This window comes from Podarcis bocagei, assembly GCF_964188305.1.
Source record: "Podarcis bocagei genome assembly, chromosome: 10".
Taxonomy (NCBI): Eukaryota; Metazoa; Chordata; class Lepidosauria; order Squamata; family Lacertidae; genus Podarcis; species Podarcis bocagei.
Window position 1 is genome coordinate 19,582,318 of NC_138135.1, and position 18,677 is coordinate 19,600,994.

Below are 18,677 nucleotides of genomic sequence, written 5' to 3' on the forward strand. Positions count from 1 at the left end.
CAAAACATAATGGGAATGTTAGGACTGTTCCGTGGGAAACAGAGGGACAGTCAATTCACAGTGCAGAGGGCACCAGAATTAGCTCAGAGTGTAATATGAGCTGTACAGGAAGTACAGGAGGAGTTTTTCTCTCGGCTGTTGGAGTTTGAAGAGAGCAGTCGTGTTTTCTGTAACGCTGCAAAGACAGAAATAAAGGCATGTAAATACGTTTCTGTCTATCTCTTTCCCCTGCCTGGGGGGCAGGAAAGAGTGGTGTGTTCTTCTCACGCTGAGAAGGATCGCCTATCACAACCTCTGCCTGGATCTTGCCGGGAAAGCAGACAGGGAGGTCAACAGGAGACCAAGCGGGGGCCTGGGAGAGTTGCCAGTTTCTCCTGATAAAGGCTTGATTTCCAACATGGATTTCCGACGTGGAAAAGATGATGGATCTACATTCCCCTGTGTTCCCCCTCCAATACACTGTTGGTCATTCCCTCTGCCCAGGGACTCCTGAAAACTGTGGCACTATGAAGTGGCTGTCACCTAAAGATGTAGGTACTTTTGTCTGTACATCTGCAAAGTCCATTTAGTCAGAAAGAGAACAAACAATGCTATTTCTTTATCTAGCAATATATGCATTGGTACAACTGCTTGAAATAATAAAACAAGGAAGGGTAGAGTTGTATTTGTGGCAGCTTTCATCTGAGCATGGATTGCCACCATCAGAACTCGTATCCACACTGTAAAGATAAGAATGCAATACCCTGGTCTTCTCCTTAGGGTATCCTGGGTAGTCCCATTTGGTGAACTTAAGGTTTGCTAATAGAGAAATTTCAGCATCTTGACTAAATGACTCAGGCATAGGAGCCCCAACCACTCTGGGCGGCTTTCAACATATATAAAAACATTAAACATAAAAAACTTCCCTACACAGGGCTGCTTTCAGATGTCTTCTAAAGTAGGTACAGTTAATAATCTCCTTGGCTCAGCAGTCGCATAACTCCATACCCTCCGTTAAAAATAGGGGATAAGCCACAGAGCCTAGGACTTGCCGATCAGAAGGTTGGCGTTTCGAATCCCCGCAACGGGGTGAGCTCCCATTGCATGGTCCCTGCTCCTGTCAACCTAGCAGTTTGAAAGCACGTCAAAGTGCAAGTAGATAAATAGGTACCATTCTGGCGGGAAGGTAAACGGCATTTCCGTGCGCTGCTCTGGTTCGCCAGAAGCGGCTTAGTCATGCTGGCCACACGACCCGGAAGTTGTACGCTGGCTCCCTCGGCCAATAAAGCAAGATGAGCGCCGCAACCCCAGAGTCAGTCACAACTGGATCTAATGGTCAGGGGTCCCTTTACCTTTACCTTAAGGGAAAGAGGGACATTCCAAGATCAAATCAGAAACTAGGATGGCTTCTGTTAATCTGGGACTGTCCCTGGAAAATAGGGACACTTGGAGAGTCTGTTACATCCTTTCCCCCCTCCTTTGGCATACAGAGCATTCTGCTTTGTTAAGTCAACAGACGCCTCCACATATTTCATTGGCTATTTTGTTTCTGAGTATATTTGTTTCATTTCAATACCTCTGCCTGGAGATCTGCTTAGCTTTGAGGGCTGCTTCTCCCACGTCTAACAGTTAACATGTCAAAGTTTATGACAGGTCTCAAAATAGTTTTATCAGAACACTATTAATAATAAAAAGATTAAATCTATCCATCAGTCAACTATCATTTGCCCTGCAAAAGCAATGCTAAGTCACCAATCAAAGCCATTGGTGTTTCGGAAGACACTGTGGTGGAAATTAAGAAACTTCGGTATAGTTAACATGTGCCATTTGTATGCACTGCAACTCTTTGTTGGAATCACATTAATCCAAAGTCTGGAGCAGGATAGGGACTGTCCCTGCCCTTCTTTCTAGCTTCAACAGAACACTGGCTTAGACGCTTCCCTTTCATCGTATCCAAGGAAGATGCTTCCTTAAAATGCATATTTCACAGGCATTACGTAACACACAAAGGGCAATATGCTAGCTAAAAGATTATAATAAATTAAAATATAAATTAGCAATAATATATGTAAATTTTGTTTTAAACATAATATTTTTATTCCTTGGCTTTATTTATTTTTTTGGCTATCAAAATACAAGAGTTTTTTAAGGGTGCCTGAACGCTGTGTGGGACAAATGCTTACGTCTGCTCACCCCTCTGCTTTTCTTTATTGGAAGGCAAAGAAGAACAAGAAGAACAGGAAGAAGATAGCTATTATCTATCCTGTGAAAGCAATGCTGAAAAGTGAGCAATGAAAGCTGCTGGTGTACCAAAGGACATCCTGCTGAAAATTACTCATAAAAATTTGGGCATAGTTTAGGAAGTGTCCCCGCCCTTCTCTCTCATTTCTTCAGGGCATTTGCATAGACACTCCCCTCCTATCGTGCCAACAGAAGACATTTCATTGGAACCAGGAACTTCATTCTTCTCACTCGATTTTTTCCTACAAGAGTGTTGATCAGTTTCATCCTGGAGCCAAGAACTGAACAAGCATAGAAGCAGAAAATGGCACTTAGCAAAGACCGTGGCATTACAATGAATGATGGGAACAAAATCCCCGTATTGGGGTTTGGAACCTATTCCCCGGATGCTGCAAGTAACACATTTAACTCTCAGATTGTTGTAACTTGTTTTTGAAGAGCAAAATGCCTGCCAGCTGCTGGGTGCCTCATACATTGCAAAGCATCGCATGCAATACCTGACCTGATCTGAGAAGCCAATTATGCATGAGAACTTCTTGGGTCACAGCAGCCAAGAATGGTTTGTAGCTGAGAAACAGTTTCCAGTGTGAATTGCTACAGGGTTCAAAGTCCCCAATGCAAAATTTCTAGTGATATTTTCTAGTGATATTTTTTAAAAATCTATCCATAGAACCATAAGTGCCCACTATTAGTTTTGTTGGGAGTAACAATATTATCCAAAATTACCAGGCATTAGCTAACTATTCTGGACACTAACAATACATATAGAATCAATTCTTTATCCAAACCGTCTTCATTTGGTCCATTCCATATCACCAGCAACGCAAATTGAGGGAATCAATGTACGTTCTTGTTTTGTAATCAAATTAATTTCTAGGAACCATGAATTTACCAAATAAAAGCAACCACTCAGTTTTTCAAAGGAATTTTCCTTTTCCAATTTTTCCAATTCATATGTCTGCTCTATTCACATACTAAGTGAGGGTAGAATCTCTTTTCTACAAAGAGATACATGCTGATGAAGAGACAGGTATGCAAATCTCTTGGCAATGGCCCCTTAAATATGAGTAGTTATGGTAATGAGTGAAGCAGCTCTGCCAGAGGGCAAATGGGTGGGTAGTTAGAAAGACAAAAACTAGGGTGTGTGTGAGAGAGAGATCCAGGAGTTGGAAGCAGAAAGCAGGCTGGGCAGCTGAGAGATGGAGCCAAGCCTGATTTCTGCTGGAATCCAAGGCTATGGCCGTGGGAGAAGCAGGTTAATGATGTGAACCCCTCCATCCTTGTTGTTGGCATCTGTCTGTCTCTAGAGACAATGGAGTGTGCCTCCGGGGGAAAGTCAAGCTGCAGTGTTAGCAGCACCAAAGTGACTTCCCTGGGGTGCAAGCCTGGGCAGTGGGTATAGAGGTCCTGGGCTGCCCAGATGAAAAGGCTCCCCTCTTATCCTCGCTGATGTGATCCAGTGGGAAGCAGAGCAAGACATTTGGTGCCACCTTGGCCAGAAGGAGGCATGCAATGCACCACTCAACTACCGTATTTTTCGCCCTATAGGACGCACTTTTTCCCCTCCAAAAATGAAGGGGAAATCTGGGTGCGTCCTATGGGGTGAATGCAGGCTTTTGCTGAAGCTTGGAGAGTGAGAGGGGCGCACCAACCCCTCTCGCTCTCCAGGCTTCAGGAACACATCCGCAGCCTAGGCAGCCCTACGGGAGGTCCGGCAGGGATGTCTAGGCTGCGGATAGCAGCCTGCCGCCCGGCGGGCGGGGCGCCATGAAGCAGAGGGCCCCCCTCGCCAGGCAGACATCCGTAGCGTGGGGAGCCTTGCCGGACTTCCCGGCAAGGCTCCCCACGCTGCGGATAGCAGCCTGCCGGCCCCGCAGGGGGGGCGCCCTGATGCAGAGCGCCCCTCCCACGGGGCAGACATCGGCCATCCCCACAAGCTCGGGGGACAGCAGGGAGGCGCAGCGCCGCCATCCCGCTGTTCCTGGACCTGGTTCTGTTTCCCCGACCTGCTTTTGGGGGGGAAATAAAGGAAATTCCCCCCCCCCCTTTATTCCCCCCCAAAAAACTAGGTGCGTCCTATGGGACGGAGCGTCCTATGGGGCGAAAAATACGGTATCTTAGGTCCTGCACCCTGGAGAGGACCCAGGCACCATCAGGGCTGGATCTCCACACATCAAATAAGTGTTTCAGTTTAAAGCGTTGTAAATTTAAACAGGGAAAACAGGTAGTTAAAAACAGGACTCCACATCGCCATCTGGTGGCAAAATACTATGTCGCACATAAAACACACATATATATGTTACTTACAGGCACCCTTTGATATAAATTTCTCCACTGAAGCAAAGATCTTGACTAACTTTTTCACCTTTTCAACTGGCAGGTTCAAAAAAGTAAGTGTGAGGAGGCCACAAAGATAGCAATAGAAGTCGGCTTCCGTCATATTGATGGCGCATAAGTATACCAGACGGAGGAACAAGTTGGGCGGGCCATTCGTGTGAAGATTTCAGATGGAACAGTAAAAAGGGAAGACATTTTCTACACTGGAAAAGTGAATGAGTTTGGTAATTTTTTAAACCAAAAATGGGTAAAATATAGTGCCTGCATCATGATGCAATTGCATATTTCACAGACATTATTTAACAAAATCGGAGCAAAATGCCCCTCCCTATATAAACCTACCCGGATTCTGTGTTCATCCTGTGAGGCTCTTCTTTGTATGCCTCCTCCATGTGAGGCTCAGAGGGCGGCAACACGAGAACAGGGCCTTTTCTGCATGGCTCCCCGTTTGGGGAATGCTCTCTGCAGGGAGGTTCATTATACACCTCTAGGCACCAGGTAAAAATGTTCCCCTTTAACGAGGCCTTGGACTGATTAATATTCTACACCCTTTTTAAACCTGTTTGTGGGAGGAGGGATTCTGTTTTGACTATTTATTTGTGCTTTTATCTTGTGCTTTTATCTTGTGAACCCCCCTGAGAACTTTTGATGAAGGGCAATATAGAAATTTAATAAATAAATGGTAAAAATATTGTTTATTAGCAATAATGATTTTTTTAATTACTTTACCTCACCACAGCAATTCCAAATACTCTTCAGAACAATATTTGAGTGTGACCTTAACACTGTGCACACCTGAATAATCATCTGCCACAGCTAAACTGTCCCGAGACCCAAAAACTCTATGGCTCTGTGAAAATATAAATCTCTTTATATTTTTGACAGCTTTGGAGTACCTTTCACCACCCAGAGCTGGTTCGGAAATGCTTAGAAGAATCACTGAAGAAACTCCAGTTTGACTACATGGATCTGTTCATAATTCACAATCCATTTTCTATGAAGGTAAATAATTATTGGTGTCATAATGAAAGTATTGAGTCCAATATTTGAATTGGGGGGGGGGGGGAATCAAAAAATATTTGATTCCCTGAAGGAATGTTGGGAATTGTCATTTCCTAGAGATGCTGACAATTCTCTGCTGGACCATATCTCAATCAAAGAATGATCACTCCCAGACTTTGGAGGAGAAAGCATTCCAGTTAAAGAAAACATCTGCATATAGTGATTACATTAACCACATGGGCATCATAAGAAAGAAATCATGTGCAGAGCAGGACTTTGCAAGTGTGGGATAAACGGGTAAGGAAAGCTTAGCAGAAAGGACCGTGCCTTGCTGTTGTAACTACTTGCATTGCAAAGAAAGAGGAAACTCGTAATAGCCAAAACATAATGCATTATAAGGTACTAGGACTGTTTGTGGGTGACTTGGGACCATGAAGGAAAATGGAGGGAAACAGTTAAAAAGCTATTGTGCATGCTTAAAATGGCTCCATATCAAGGGGAAAATATGAAATAGGTGGACCAGGAAGTCTGTAAACTGCAATCTCCTAACCAATAGGAGAATGTAGGAGCACAGGTGTAGGAAAGTCAGGTGGTACCCGGTGCAGAAAATTTCTTGTCACCCCTCCCACACACACATTGATATTTTTTAAATATTTTTTTGCCAGCAAAAATAATTTGCCTTTATTTTATATTTCCTTACAAAGGAATGTGGATTCTGGGCCTCTGATAGCAAATAGGCGACTGTGGACAGATACTTAAATCTACAGGATGGACTGTGTTTTGGCTTGTGTTATTTTATTTATATTTACAGTGGTACCTCGGGTTAAGTACTTACCGTATTTTTTGCACAATAACACTCACTTTTTTCCTCCTAGAAAGTAAGGGGAAATGTCTGTGCGTGTTATGGAGGGAATGCCTGCGGGTGGCGGGGGGATCTGCTGCAGTCGTGAGCAGAGGATCCATGGTTCCCCTTCCTTCCTTCCTCCGTGGTTACAAAGCATGGATCCACATGGATCCTCAGGATTTTTGCATTGGGCTACTCCAAACTCACTGTCAGATCACATGTCTGTGGCCACAGCATGAACCACAAAAATCATATATCCACTATTTCGTTTAGAATATTTTTTTCTTGTTTTCCTCCTCTAAAAACTACGTGCGTGTTATGGTCTGGTGCGTGTTATAGAGCGAAAAATACGGTAATTCATTCCGGAGGTCCGTTCTTAATCTGAAACTGTTCTTAACCTGAAGCACCACTTTAGCTAATGGGGCCTGGTGCTGCCACCGCCCCGCCGGAGCACAATTTCTGTTCTTATCCTGAAGCAAAGTTCTTAATCTGAAGCACTATTTCTGGGTTAGCGGAGTATGTAACCTGAAGCGTATGTAACCTGAGGTACCACTGTATTGTTTATTTAATAACATTTATTTTTAAAAACCTGCAAAGTGGTTTACCAAAACAAAAAATAACAAAATGTCACAGCAGTAAAATCAAGAAAAATTAACAATCCTACTTTAAAACATACAAAAGCTAAAATATTAAGATTAAAAATACTTCAACTTCCTAAGCATCTAGGTATGCTTGCCTAAATAAGAATTCTTTTAGCAGGTGCCAGAAAAGACTCTAGCAAAGGCACGTGCTTTATTGCAATAGGCGGGGAGTTCCAAAGTGCAGGTGCTGCCACACTAAACATCGCAGTACAGATACTATGTGGAACCTGTAGTGGTGCTTGAAACTACTGAAGGGGAGGTTTTATTTATTGTGATTTCACCATGCTCTGTATTATCTGAAGAGGAAAACACTGAATTGAAATTTCAGCCTTCACGACATAAGAAAATGGCCAAGTAAACAGCTATTTTCGTGGAGGAGGGTCAAGATATTAACTGATATGCATGAATTTTAATATATAGCTATATAATCCCTAGTGTAGTTAGATAAGACCTTTGGAGCAGGCATTTTCAAAAATAAGTTTTTATGAACCATCCTAGTAGGGCAGTAATTGTTCCTTGATAATTTGTCACACCCACCCACCCGGGGCAGCCCGCCCCCCCCCTCCTATGCCCCTGTGTAGGAGGGAAATTTGGATGGGCTATAGGGTATATAGTACCCTATAGTACCTTCGATGTAAACAGGACAGAGCCCTCCCTCTTCACAGCACAAGCTGGGGCGTTACCCGTGCAGCGCTGTCTTGAGAATAAACAGCTTTTGGTTTTGCCCGATCTCAGTTTCCAACTCCTTCTTCTCACAGAGCAATTGACTCCCTGAGGTGAGGATTCCTGGGGCAAATTTGTCTAACAACGAGGGAGTGAGGGAAGGAAAAAAAGGGGATGGAGAGATGAGGACCTGTGCAGGGAGAGAAGACAGTTTGTTCTATGGGGCACAGAAAGAATTAAAGCATGTTTGGGTAACCTGTGGCCTTCCAGATGTTGCTCAATTGCAACTCCAATCATCCCTGATCATTGTCCTTGCTGGCCACCAAAGCCTGGAGATCCACTGATTCCCCACCTCTGGATTAAAAGAGACAATACTGAGTTAATATTGCAATGTAAATATTTTTTCCTGGCTAAAGTAACGCTTTATCCCTCTTGAATAAACAAGAATGTGAAATGTGGTGCTTGCGATTTGAGTTTCCCACAGATCCTTGCACTGTAGTACCAGCCCTTGCAAGTTTATCTCCCTTTTTTCTATCACTGTCCATTAGTATTAGATAATATTACAGAGATAAGAGAACTTCTAGTTCTGAAATGCACTCATTCCCTCTGCCTCCTTCTTTTCCAGCCCGGACCAGATTTATTTCCCTTGGGAGAAGACAAAAAACCGATTTTTGACAACGTAGATCTTCAGCAGACATGGGAGGTAGGTGCCTAGGATTAGCAAATCCAGCCCTTGAGTCATTCAGATACAGAGCACAGTAGCCTTCCACCAGAGGAGGCAGGTCCAGAACAATGACTCACACAATGGCTCCTATGAGAGCTGGTCAATTATTGCACACTCTTGGGAGTATATGAGTGAGCTTCCAATCTTAATTGGGGGAGTGTGGCCTCAGCTATTCAACAAACACCACTCAACAAACATGTTGTGTTTTCTTTGCCAGGCAATGGAGGCGTGCAAAGATGCTGGCTTGGTGAGGTCCATCGGAGTGTCCAACTTCACCCGTAAGCAGCTGGAAATGATCCTGAACAAGCCAGGATTGAAATACAAGCCAGTGATAAACCAGGTCAAGTGTAATCGCCTTTTGTAGGGGTTTGTTCCAAACACTGTTGAAAGCTTCTTTATTTAAGCTCTTTTTGTGAGAGGACCTTTGTTTTGATGAACACAGCCATTCCCTTAAAAAACTTGCTTAAGGCTTTAATGTTGCAGATCCAGTCACAGGAGATATGGTTATGAGTTGTGGGGTGGACTCCCCTACATTCCTGGAACCAGTAATGGCTTCTAATTTCATCAAGACCTCTGAATCATCAGAAAAAAGAAAGTATGGAGAAGTCCATAATGTTTGAAACAAGCACCTCAGGTAGAAGAAGGCCTGCAAGCCTTCAGAGCCCACACAGCCTCTTGTGGGGACTCTGGAAGTTCTCAATTGGGGAGCGAAGGGCTTTTGAGTTAGGCATCTGGGGAAAGCTGTTGCACCCAAGCAGCCCTGATTCACTTGGGCACTGGTGTATATCATGTAACCAAATGAGACCAGAGCACGCTAGTCCAAGGCATGCAATCTGGTAGCTAAGCAGGAGTGATGGACTGACAATGAGATGTGTGCAGACATGATCTCCCAGTACCACAGAGACACATTGGTACAAATAAAAAGGTAAAGGGACCCCTGACCATTAGGTCCAGTAGTGGCCGACTCTGGGATTGCGGCGCTCATCTCGCTTTATTGGCCGAGGGAGCTTCCAGGTCATGTGGCCAGCATGACTACGCCGCTTCTGGCAAACCAGAGCAGCGCACAGAAACGCCGTTTACCTTCCCACCGGAGCGGTACCTATTTATCTATTTGCACTTTGACGTGCTTTCAAACTGCTAGGTTGGCAGGAGCAGGGACTGAGCAACGGGAGCTCACCCCATCGCGGGGATTCAAACCGCCGACCTTCTGATCGGCAAACCCGCAGCGCCACCCGCATCCCTAGTGGTACAGATAGTCCCGCTTAAATCAGAGCTTCTTTGTACTGTCTGCCCAGTCTTGATGCACTATCCAATTTACAGAAAGCAGTAGAGAGGGTAAGGGGGGGGGATAGAGTCCCCCCCCCGACAATTAGTTCTCATGTCCTCCCCCCGTACTTTCCGCCATTGCTGAGTCATATTGGTGACTTCAATAAAAGACACTTTTCACATACAAAATGCATTTACACAGGGAGGAGTATTTAAAACTATATAATTACTTCCTTACATGTGAGATAAAACTGCCCCCTTTGAAAAGTCTTGTGCCCCCCTCAGCACGGATTTCATTTTCTGATGTCTCCTCTCCCAGTTTGATTCGAAATTTCAGTTTTTTGAGACCCTGATAAAACAGAGTCCCAGATCATCTGCTCAAGTTGATGGAAAGCCAGGCAAATCCCCCATCAGACCTTTCTGCTCAAAATAGAAAATTCAGAGACTGAGTGGGCAGAAATAGAGACACTGCAGGCAGGACAGTGTGCCCAGGATATTTCCAACAAGGCTGGAGTAACAAGAGATTGTGGGAGAATAAGCCCTGTCCCCCATCTTCGGTTAACACATTTCACGGGAGAGGAGCATGGCAATGGAAACCACAAATGCAAGAATGGTCCACTAAAGAGTCTGATACATCAGAAAACACAGCACACTTTAAGAAAGGGAACAGCTGGATATTTCAAGAAATACAGTGGTGCCCCGCAAGACGAATGCCTCGTAAGACGAAAAACTCGCTAGACGAAAGGGTTTTGCGTTTTCGTCTGCTTTGCAAGACGAATTTCCCTATGGGCTTGCTTCGCAAGACGAAAACGTCTTGCAAGTTTGTTTCCTTTTTCTTAACACCGTTAATACAGTTGCGACTTGACTTCGAGGAGCAACTCATAGAACGCAGTGTGGTAGCCTTTTTTGAAGTTTTTGAAGACTTTGGTGATTTTTGAAGCTTTTCCAAAACTTCTTTTGCAGCCATTTGGTAAGTTAAACTTTTAAAACTTTTTTTGGGGGGTTGGATTTTGGGTTGGGGTGTTTGGAATTCAAGGACTTGGTGTTGGGGAGGGGTTTGCAAGAATCTGGAAGCTTGTGTGTTTTTTTCTGAATTTTTATGATTTTTTGTGACCATTTGGCCACTCTGCTGTTTTTTTTAAAAAAAAATTCTGGGTTTGAATTTCTGTGTGGTGGGTGGCTGGGGGAACAGTTGAGGAGGGGTTTGCAAGAATCTGGGAGCTTGTGTGGTTTTTCTCTGCATTTTTATGATTTTCTGTGACCATAGGCCACTCTGCTGTTTTTTTAAAAAAAAATTCTGGGTTTGAATTTCTGTGTGGTGGATGGCTGGGGGAACAGTTGAGGAGGGGTTTGCAAGAATCTGGGAGCTTGTGTGGGGGTTTTTTGATTTTTTATGATTTTTTGTGACCATTGGGCCATTCTGCTGTTTTTTTAAAAAAAAATCTGGGTTTGAATTTCTGTGTGGTGGGAGACCGGGCTGTTTTGGAAGAGGATGCCCAAAAGGACTTTCATCACACAGGAGGAGGCCAAGTTGCCTGGCCACAAGCCCATGAAGGACCGTCTGACCCTGCTCTTCTGTGCCAACGCAAGTGGCGACCTGAAGATCAAGCCCCTCCTGGTGTACCACTCGGAGAACCCACGGGCCTTCAAGAAACACAAGGTCGACAAGGAGCAGCTGAGTGTCATGTAGCGATCCAACAGTAAGGCTTGGGTCACACGTGTGCTGTTTGTGGACTGGGTCAATCTTGCTTTTGGCCCTGCTGTCAAACAGTACCTGCTGGACAATGACCTGCCGCTGAAGGCTTTGCTTCTGATGGACAATGCTCCTGCTCATCCTAAAAGCCTTGAGGAGGACTTGTTGGAGGAGTTCAGCTTCATCAACATCATGTTCCTGCCGCCTAACACCACGCCACTGCTCCAGCCGATGGATCAGCAGGTCATCGCCAATTTCAAAAAACTCTACACCAAGGAGCTTTTCAGGCAATGCTTCGAGGTGACAGATTGCACCACCATCACCCTGCGGGAATTCTGGAAGGACCACTTCGACATCGTCACCTGCTTGAAGATGATCACCACGGCCTGGAAAGGGATCAGCCATAGAAATTTGAATTGCGCTTGGCGCAGCCTGTGGCCGGACTGTGTGGCACCAAGTGACTCTGATGCACCAGAGTCAACAGTGGTGCAGGACATTGTTGCCTTGGGGAGGACCATGGGCCTGGAGGTCACAGAGGAGAACATCAGTGAGCTGGTGGAGGAGCATGACCATGAGCTGACCACCCAGGAGCTGGTCGAACTGCAGGCAGAGGCTGCGCAGGAGCAGGCCTCGCTGGAAGAGGAGGAAGCAACTGAGGAACGGCTGTCCTCCAAAGAACTGAGGGACATTTGCCTGAAGTGGAAGGATGTGCAGGCTTTTGCACAGCGGCACCACCCTGACAAGCACGTGGCACATGACCTTGCGAACACTTTTGATACGAGGGCCATGTCGCCTTTCAGGGATGTGCTGAAAAGGCGGATGAAGCAGCAGACCATGGACAGGTTCTTCAGCAAGAAGCAAAGAGTGGAAGAGGAACCTTCTTCGAGTTGTCCCCCAGAGTCTTAGAAAATGTACTGTACACTTTGTTGATTTTTAAATGTTTTTCTGTCATGTTTAGAAACTTAATTTATTGTTCCTTCAATTTTTGAAATGCTCTTTACAGTATGTGTGACTTTAAAGAGCACTTAATAAACTCTTGTTGTACCAAATTTGCTTTGTTTGGACTTTTTTTGACCATAGGAACGCATTAATTGAATTTCAATGCATTCCTATGGGATTTCGTGCTTCGCAAGACGAAAAATTCGCTAGACGAAAAAACTCGCGGAATGAATTAATTTCGTCTTGCGAGGCACCACTGTAATAGCATGCTTCTGCTTTTCTGTCTTTCCTTTATTTCACGGTATTCTTTGTTTCATCTGAATTCTCACTTTTGGGTTGTGTTGGGGGATTCTGAATCCACAGGTTGAATGCCATCCTTATCGGAACCAAAGCAAGATGCTGGCCTTCTGCAAGTCAAACAATATCATCATGGAAGGATATTGTGTCCTGGGATCCCAAAGGGACCCTAGCTGGTAAGAGATGAAGCAAAAATGTTTGGGGACCACCTCAGGGACCAACCACGCCCATTATTCCCCAGCATCTACACCAGCTCTTTAGGTTGCATTCTGGGCCCCACAATTAATAAAGATCCTCATGGTGGATACCAGCACCAGGGCCTTTTCTGTAGTGGCCCCACAATTGGGGAACTCATTCCACAGAGAGATTTACAAAGTTCTTCCCCTCCCATTTTAGACATTCTCAGAAACCTTCCCATTGCTAAAGTGTGTGTGGTTTTTTTAAATAACTGCTTGACTTCTCCCAAACATGTTTTTTAATGTTGCAGGCAGGGGGCTATTTAATAATTTCTGCTTCTGAAATTTTGTGCTGTTTTTCAATCATATTTACATTATCTTTAATGTTGCTTTAAGCAGTAGAATGGCAGAGATGAAAGGGCCCTGCATCCAGGCTTGCATTTACAGTAAATAATTATAGCATTTCTCTTTTTACATAGCTTATTTCGTGTGTCTCAGAATTTTGAATTGCGTGGCGAGTTCCCGCCCTCCCCCAGTGGAAATAAAGACACATGACACAATTAATTAAGGTTAATGGGCTAAATAAGGCCACAAATTTATTGGTTACAGGTGATGAGCGGTATTGGCTTAGGCATTGGTCCTAACCAACTATCCGGCTTCAGCCCGTTTGCTTGAAGTCCGGGAAGGGTTAACCACCAGTAGGGGGAGTCCTGCTGATGCACATCAACTAGGATCTCCCACCACCAGGGTCACCGATCGGGGGCGTGCCTTAGGCCCACACCTCCATAGGCTTTGGACAGGGCCACGCCCCCCGGAATCCTTTATCGGACTACCCTTCAATATGGCACTTCCTCCCCCCCCTTCCATCTACATAACAATACCAATACCAATGCCTAACCGCCAATACCAAGGAAGGTGTGACGATTTGCTACGAGGTAGGTGAAAAACCAAGTGGCTGGGGCCAATTTGCCAAGTGGAAAAAATTCCTACCAGGCCCCTCAATGGCGACCAACCGAGGTCCATACCAAGGTCAAAGACAGGAGGGTGGGAAACCGGACCAGATGGAGGCGGAAAAAGAGGGAGATCCCTGGCCGCCCCTGTGTTAAATTGGGCAGGCCACACAGCCCGAGCCAGCCGATTGGCTGTCCAGGGGATGATGCAGCCAGGGATTCCCTCAATCGCGTGGAGGCTGAGAGCCAGCCACGGCGTGCGTGATGGGGGCGTGCAGCCCGCAATCCCACCTCCTCTGAAGGCGGAAGTGGCTTTGTGGTGTTTTTATCTATATTGGAAACTTCTTAAATGCTTATTTTTAACAAGTGGGACCAGCAACAAATATTGAGTTCTCCTTCAAGACAATGAGCTGTACATTCCTCCAGGATCCTCCATTTCATATGAACATCAACTCTCCAACAGGCACACAGGATTCTTTGGGGCTTTCTTTCCTGCCTTAGGTGTCCCCCCCCCCCAATACTGATTGTACTTAAGCAAAGAAAAAACCTCTCTTTTGTTCACGGATGCTACCATTTTGGCTACAGAATGATCCACGTGCAATGTATGAGTTTGCGATTTATTGGTGGAGGGGGTAGAGAACAATACCAAAAACGTATATTAATTCAAATCGACTAACCAAGCTTTAAATACAAAATATTTAGTGTATATTGCATGGACTAGGCCAATACGGTATTAATTAATACTGCTGTCAAGCCAAGTGCCCCTCATCCTATAGTGGTGCGTGTATATTTGTGAATCTTGACACCAGAAACACACCTTCTCTGCATGTTGCTCTCCAACAGGTTAAATCCAGACGCTCCTCCTCTGCTTGAAGACCCTTTGTTGGTTGTGATCGCCAAAAAGTACAACAAAAGCCCAGCTCTCGTGGCTATTCGCTACCAACTGCAGCGTGGCCTGGTGGTCCTGGTGAAGACCTACACCAGAAAGCGAATTGAGGAAAATGCCCAGGTAAAGCAGTATACAGAAATTCATTAAAAATACAATACTGAAAAAGCCCGACATTTGGACAATGTTATCTCATGGGTCACATGACTCGTGTGAGAGGGAAGATGCACATCTTGATTTGGGGACTCAGGATGTTGGAGGAGTTTCCAGCAGTGGGTATTCAGAAGCATCACTGCTTCCAGCCATGAGGGTAGAGTTGCAACCATCATGACTAGCTACCTGTCAGGGAATGGACAGGAGGAGGAATGGTGGAGACCGCCTTCCCAGCCTGACCCTTCCAGAGATGAGGAAGACGGTATGGATTTACAACTGTGGTTTACGGGAGGTCACAGCTCAGAGGCAGATGAGGGGCAAAGTTGGGAAATGATGGATGAGGAGGAGAGGAGGAAGAAGAGCTGAAGCAACTGGCTGACACGTTATCACTAGAAAGCATTCCACACACCCCTTCTCCCAGAACCCAGCAAGTCTTAAAAGTAGGAGAGCAAAGGGCTTGGAGACAGATGGCCCTAAGTGGAAACCGTAAGGTGGGTGGTGCTGTTGACGATTGGGGAGAAGGGGAATGAAGATTTACTCAGAGAAAAAACCATTACAGTGGTACCTTGGGTTAAGTACTTAATTCGTTCCGGAGGTCCGTACTTAACCTGAAACTGTTCTTAACCTGAAGCACCACTTTAGCTAATGGGGCCTCCTGCTGCTACCGCACCGCCGGAACACAATTTCTGTTCTTATCCTGAAGCAAAGTTCTTAACCTGAAGCACTATTTCTGGCTTAGTGGAGTGTGTAACCTGAATCGTATGTAACCCGAGGTACCACTGTACTACAAGAGGCTGAATTTCTAAGCCTCTCTCTATGACTATTGAATAAACAATATTGGTAAGAACTTCCTTGTCTTATCCATTATTGGCAACCTACTGTGGGGAGTTGGATTCTCTGACGCCCAACACTACTATTAGCATTCTTATCCACCATGAATTTGTCTAATGTTTAAAGCCATCCAAGTTGGTGGCTGTCACTGTCTCATATGGGAGCAAGTACGGTAGTTTAGCTATGCACTGCATGAAGAACTACATTCACTGGGCTATGACTTCCCTCATCCCTGACCATTGGACATGATGGCGAAGACTGATGGGGAGTTGGAGTCCATCCACATCTGGGGAGCCACAGTTTCCTCACTCCTGTTCTGTTGCAAACCTACATTACTATGCCTATAAAATTCCCTCAGTGGGAGGACATCTGGACTGAAGCTGTTGAATGAAGGAATTAAACTTTGGAAGGTGGTATCAAGTTCGCTTTGGTATCTCTGTTGCTCGAAAAAGATGCACAGCTCTGAGGTGCAAAAAAAAGGATGAGGTAAAAGCACCTCAGCATTTTATTTTCTCCCCCTGACAGGCATTTACTTTCCAGCTGTCTGAGGAGGATATGAAAGCCATTGATGGCCTTCACAAAAACATGAGCTTTTCAAAAGCGGAAATGTAAGTCATATTTAAATAGTATGCATATGGATACATAAAAGTGGTTCATGCAAGAATTCATATTGCGAGAGCAAAAGGAAGAAAAGATCTGACATATTTTATTTGCTACTTTGTTTCTGAGTATATTTGTAAAGGGATTTAAAGGTACATGCCATTATTTTGAATTCATTTTTTTGCCCAGAAACAAACTGACAACCAATGGATCTCATACAAAAAAAATAAAAATTCTAATGCTCCCTTCAGCCAATGCATAATTTCCCTTTGTGGGAAATTAAACTAGCTGCCCTATGCATTGTTTCACAACTGCCCTTGAAACTGCCTCAAGTAAAGCCAATTATAGTACCATTGAGAGAATTCCAGGATGTGCCCCGCAGTATATAGAAGCCTCTAGGAGCTGGTAGTGGGCTAGCAACCCATATGTAGAGAGATCATCTCTTTTGATTTTCTCTGCATGTGCATAAACTGGGAATGCAGGATCAACTTTCAGCCTCCCTGCTGAGTGGGCATTCAGTGGCAAACTTGGGGTGGTTACTATATACTGTGTGAAATGGTCTTATGAGACAGTGGCTGGCAACTCATCAATATGCTTAGAGAATAACTTGCACTTAAATATTAGTAAGACAAAGGAGATGGTGTTGGACTTCCGGAGGAAGAGAGGGGAACCTGCTCCATTGTATATCGGGGGGTGTGGTGTGGAGAGAGTCTCCTCCTTTAAATTCCTGGGAGTTTACCTTAGTGAGGACCTCACTTGGAAAATCAACATAACTCAGGTGGTCAGAAAGATCCAACAGAGACTCCATTTCCTCAGGGTCTTGAGAAAGAAGAATGTTAAGCAACAATTGATGAACTCCTTTTACCGGTCCACAATAGAAAGTGTCCTTTCATATCGTATCAGAGTGTGGTATGCTGGCCTGGTCTCTACAGAGGATGGTGACTACAGCACATGATATCATGGGCTGTGCCTTGAGTCCGCTAGATGACATTACAAGGGATTGTTGCCTTAGAAGAGCGAGAAAAATTCTCGGGGATGACTCACACCCCAGCCATCACCTCTTTAATCTTCTACCCTCGAGCAGGAGATATAGGGTAATCAGCTGTACCAACAGGCTAAAAAATAGCTTCTATCTGTGGGCTGTTAGCCTGTTGAACGGAAAATAACATAGCGCAATTGACTTGTGAGGTGGTGCGTTGTTCGATAAGAGATTGAATGTTTGGGGGGGCTTGTTTAATTTCATTGTACACAGGATGTACAATGACAATAAAGGTATTATTATTATTATTATTATTATTATTATTATTATTATTACAATGCCTCTGAGGGTTGACTCTTTGGTTTTGTTTCAGATTTGCTGAGCACCCAAACTATCGGCCACCAGATGATGAATGACAACGCATCCCCCCACCCCTCTCCCATTCTAAGGAGCCACCATAGTTCCACAGCACACACAGTATCAAAAATACATTTCAGCACAAATGAAAGCTACTCTAGCCGTGTGAATGATTCTTTGATTTCATCTGCAGAAGTGGAGGAGAAATAAGAGGATTTTTGTCGTCGACGTTGATTTCATAGGCACCTATTTAGCACAGCACACATGTTGGTTTAATAAGTATTCCCAGTGAGCATAAATACAATACAGGGAGCATAAATATAAAATAGTTTAGCTGATAGCCTGGAAAAATTAGTCTTAGTCTCGAGTTGTTATTGCAGCCCATTGATATTTTTATTTTATTTAGGCTGCTTTACAAGGCAAGGCAAAACACAGAAAAACTCAATAAATAAAAGCAAACACTCCTGTGGCATAGCAAGAAATGCACATTTCTCCAAGTTGTCAATTTAATTTAAAGTTAAATGAGGTAATCTGCCAACAGCAGGGCTGCTTCACAATAAACTGCTTTATTTTCATGCAAGCAGCTTATATAAAATATGTACTAAATAATAATGTCAGTTAACATCTAGAATAAGGCATAAGATGCTAACAGAGATTCTATGCAACTCCTATCTATACTAGGAAAATACGATTATCCAAACAGATGTTTCTGTGCTAGACAGAACTACATTGTGTGGTCTCATGCTAAATTGCCTGTTTTGTAGTCACTGAAATCAAATGTGATTAAGAGTGCCTGAACCCTGTGTAGGACAAATGCTTGAGTCGTTTTTTAAATGAGTTGCACCATCTACTAGTGACACCCATACCCAGAAACATCTAACACGCAGGTGGCTGAAATAAAATTGCACCACCTACTATAAGTAAATGCTTCCATGTTAGTGTGTGAGCAAAGGAGACTGAATATTGCAGCTGGTTTTGATATGCCCAGCAGATCCCAACCTTCTGCCATCGTCTCTAACCCCCTGCAGGTTCTGCTTTATAAAGGGGCAGCTAAGAAGTGTCACGGCTGAGGTAGAACAGAGCTTGGGATGGGGAGATGAAGGGTAATTCTATGTTGCA

The 18,677-nt window shown here is 44.4% G+C and overlaps 1 pseudogene across 1 annotated transcript; it reads left to right on the forward strand.

The window, feature by feature from the left end:
• Positions 1-419: 419 nt before the first annotated feature.
• Positions 420-18,553, forward strand: LOC308595760 (aldo-keto reductase family 1 member C3-like; annotated as a pseudogene). The gene is made up of 10 exons (XR_014013362.1): positions 420-530; positions 2,197-2,611; positions 4,601-4,768; positions 5,443-5,559; positions 8,333-8,410; positions 8,649-8,771; positions 12,693-12,802; positions 14,596-14,761; positions 16,148-16,230; positions 17,575-18,553. The product of XR_014013362.1 is annotated as an aldo-keto reductase family 1 member C3-like (transcript).
• Positions 18,554-18,677: the final 124 nt, after the last annotated feature.